The following is a 3,978-nucleotide window of genomic DNA, read 5'->3' on the forward strand; positions in this document are numbered from 1 at the left end:
CTTACATGTCTGTCTCTTGGGGTAAAAGTGCTGTGCCCCAATTCCCAAACTTCCTCTTCTCCTGGGATAGTTCATTGGCCTAGAACTCTGAATCATCCTTCCACGTTCTCCTGTGCTGGGGTCCCATATGTATATCACCAAGCCTGGCCATACCTCTCCAAAGATCTGCCCAGCAGAGAGCAGCCCACTGGCAGGTGGTGCTTTGGCCTCTCCACACCCAACCAAAGTGGCCCTGGAGACATTTCTGGGAGGGAGTGCAGAGGTCGTCTACATAGCCCAAAGCCTTGCATCCAGCTGGCTTTCCAGGAGCCCATTCTGAGTAGAAGTGTTCAGCAGGCCCATGAACACGAACCAGAGGGGAAATAGAAGACTTTGTTCCAAGATGAGGGAAATGTCAGAAAGAGGGCTTGGGCCTGAAAGACACCCCCTGACAAGGTAGCAGTGGGCACCAAGGCTGCTCAGGCATCTGCTCTTTGGGGGCACCTGCCTGACCGGCCGGAGACTCTCCTTTGGAGCAAGCCTTTGGTGCCATCTGCTGGCAGCTCTTTGTGCATCTTTGGGTGACTGCTAGCTACGTTCCACCTGGTGTGGGGACTGGCCTGTATTCCAAAATGCAGGTGAACCAAATCCCGGCAAGGATCACCTGAGTCCTCAATGTAACTGGGCACAGACTGAGCGGCAGAGACAATGTTCTTCAGCTACTCCACCCCCCTGCCAGGCCTGAACCCAGGTCTCAGAGGCTCCAGCCCCTCAGCTCAGACAAACCCCCAACTGGACCTCGTCTTTCCAGCAGTCTTGCCTCCATTATGGTTGGCGCCATCCTTGGGGTTCTCCAGAACCTGTACCTGCTTCCTACTAGCCCTTCCTTGTTATCCTGCACTTAATGCTGCTTCCAGAAACCTGAAGAGGCTCCAGACCTCTAAGCCCAAGCACCCCTCCCCCCAGGAGCTCCCAACTCCCCACTCCCCCTCCCACGTGCTCTGGCCTCTGGGTTCTAGGAAGTTGTCCCTGCTTCTCTCCAGAGCTTTTCACCACCCCTAGGTCATTTTGAAAAGCAGGAAGCTGAGTGTGGATTAGGAAGCAGAGGGAGGAGAAGCTATGTGAACTGGGAGTCAGATTGGGCCACACAGCAAGTTCCAGGCCAGCCAGGGTTACATAGTTTTAGAAGAAAAGAAAAGAAAGCAAAGCAAAAATCTTCACTTTTAAATATTTTTTAGACAGGGTTTCTCTGTGTAGCCTTGGCTATCCTGGACTCGCTCTGTAGACCAGGCTGGCCTCAAACTCAGAGATCTACTTGCTTTTGCCTCCTGAGTGCTGGGAGGATTAAAGGCATGGGCCACATCTGCCCAGCTAGATTTTTTTTTATGTGCATTTACGTTTGCCTGTACATGTATGTGTTTACGCAGTACAGGTCACGTGTGCTTGGTGCCCACCAAGGCCAGACAGGGTATCAGAGTTCCAGGTATTGGAGTTATGGATAGTTGTGGGTACCAGGAACCCAACAAAGGTCCTATGCAGTAAAAGTGCTCCTAAAGGCCGAGATGGTTCTCCTTTAATTGTTTTGAAGCACAGCCTCATGTGGTATGGGCTGGCTTCAGATTTTGATGTGCCCGAGGATGGCCTGGAATTCCTAATGCCTCTGCCTCTCAAGGGCTGGGGCTACAGGCATGCACCCAGTTTTATGGGAATAAAGGAAACTCTGCCAACAGAGATGCATCCTGAACCCTCAGTACCTTTTAAAAAGAATAGCAGAGGAGCACCAAACCCCAGTGTCTAGTGACGAGATGGAAGTATTACCGCCTCAGGGCAAGTCAGCCTGGACCCTTCCTTAGCCATCTATTCTCCCCTCTGTTGGATGTCACTGACTGTCCATGGCCTGCAGATGAGGGGTAACAAATTAGAACCGTGCACCAAGTGCTCTCCTCGGCACTGGGTGGCCTCAGTCAAGCTTTAACATGCAGGCCCGGACCAAGAATGAGACCCAAAGAAGCCAGGTCACCTGAGCTCGGGTTCGAGTGCAGCTTTTTTAATTGCAACACGCCTCACCCGGATCCCTACCCAACAAGTCAGCAGGTGATAGGGAAAGGTTGCCACTATCTAAGGGTCTGGCCATAGGTTAGACAGACTATCCCTGGACAAGAAGGGAGAATGAATTTAAAACCCCCAATCCTAGGGACTGTTTCCAGACTGCTACGCCAATTAGCTCTCTGTGTCTGGGACTGCTGTGGCTGCTGCTCTGTGCCTAGCTCCACCACCAGCAAATATTTCCATGAACAAGGCCCATCACTGTCTGGGGACAAGCATGTCTTTGTGATCTGCCAACCCCCCTCATCGCCCACAGCAGGCCATTGGACGCCTGTGGCCACTCAAGACATTCAAGACACTGGGCTTCCCACAGCACTCAGAAAGGGCTTTCCCTTCTTTCTTAGGAAATGATACAAAATAGCTGCCCAAGATATTTGGGAGAATGACAGATGGTAAGATGCCTCTCTTACCTGGATTCCCCAGGACAAGATGCACTGAGGACTATGATGCTTAGCCAAAGTGGCCCTACAAGTCCTACTACGGAGGGACCCTTGGTGGTGGTGGGGAATGGTGCTGAGAAAATGCTTGGGGTGTGGCAAAGCAGAAGGGATATACCCTGCCCCCTAAGAGTGAATGTGCCCCTAAAAATATTGGATGTAACATGACAGGTAAAACTGTCAAGTGTCTGGGAGAAAGCATGGTGAAGGAAGATCCATGACAATGTGGTCAAATAACTTGTGCTCAAACAAGACGCGATGGGGGGCTGGAGGGATTAGTGGTTAAGAATCTCTCCCAAAGGACGGGGGTCCAATTCCCAGCACCCACATGGCCGTCACAGCTGTCTGTAACTCCAGGACCCAGGGATCTGAGACCTTCACACTAATGCACGTAAAATAAAATTTTTTAAAAAGAGATGAATTTTATTTCAAAGAGATAGTGTGGACTGCTCCAGGGCACAGACCAGAGGGGGTGTGGATGGCCCAGCTGTACAGCTCTGAGGATGCAAAAAGTAGAGAAAGTCCTTTGCCAGGTATGGTCACTGATGCCTGTAACTTTAGCATCTGGAATGCTGAAGCAGGAGGATTACTATGAGTTTGAGGCCAGCATGGGCTTATAGTGATACCCTGTCTCAAAGAACAACCAAACCCAAACTTCTCTGGTTAATCACTACTCCCCAAAGCACAGTCGAGAGATGTGTTACTCATTGAGCAGGTCTTAAAGGCGCACTTCACTGTGGATGGTATTTGGGGACACAGCTGCCTAAAGACATTTTTCAGGGTTTAAGGTAAAGAGAAATAGTGGGGGGTGGGGAGAAGTTTGGGGTCTAGTTCAAGGAGGACTTTGGATGCTTGGTTAGGACTAAACATATAGAAGGCACAATTCATTCACGAGCAATGAGCGAATAACTAAAGTGAGTTTGAAAACTCAGAGAGCCCTGCTCTGCTGTCCACCTACAGGTCCTGAACGAAAACTTTCTGAGGGGCTAGAGAAGGCTCAGCGGTTAAGGCTGCTCTTCTAGAGGACCTGAGGCTCAGTTTCCAGCACTCACATGGCAGCTCACAACTGCCTCAAAATAAAATAAAATAAACAAAAAACATTCTTTAACTTTCCAAACAAGGCATTTGAAACCTCATCTTCCTGCTATGAGTCTCTTCCATGAGGGCAACAGAGATGTGTGTGTGTGTGTGTGTGTGTGTGTTTGTGTGTGTGCGCGCGTAGGTCAGAGGTCAACAATGATTTTCTTCTATCTCTATATTTGGGGGGAGGTGGCAATGGAGATTGAACCTAGGCCCTGGAACATGCTAAGTGTCCTGCTTAGTCTTTTTGTCAGCTTGACGTGGGCTAGGGTCATTTGGGAAGAGAAAACATCAGTTGAGAAAGTGCCGCATCAGATTTGCCTGTGGGACAAGTTCTTAATCAGTAATTGATGTGGGAGGTGCCACCTCTACACAG

This window comes from Meriones unguiculatus, chromosome 1 (genome assembly GCF_030254825.1).
Source record: "Meriones unguiculatus strain TT.TT164.6M chromosome 1, Bangor_MerUng_6.1, whole genome shotgun sequence".
Taxonomy (NCBI): domain Eukaryota; kingdom Metazoa; phylum Chordata; class Mammalia; order Rodentia; family Muridae; genus Meriones; species Meriones unguiculatus.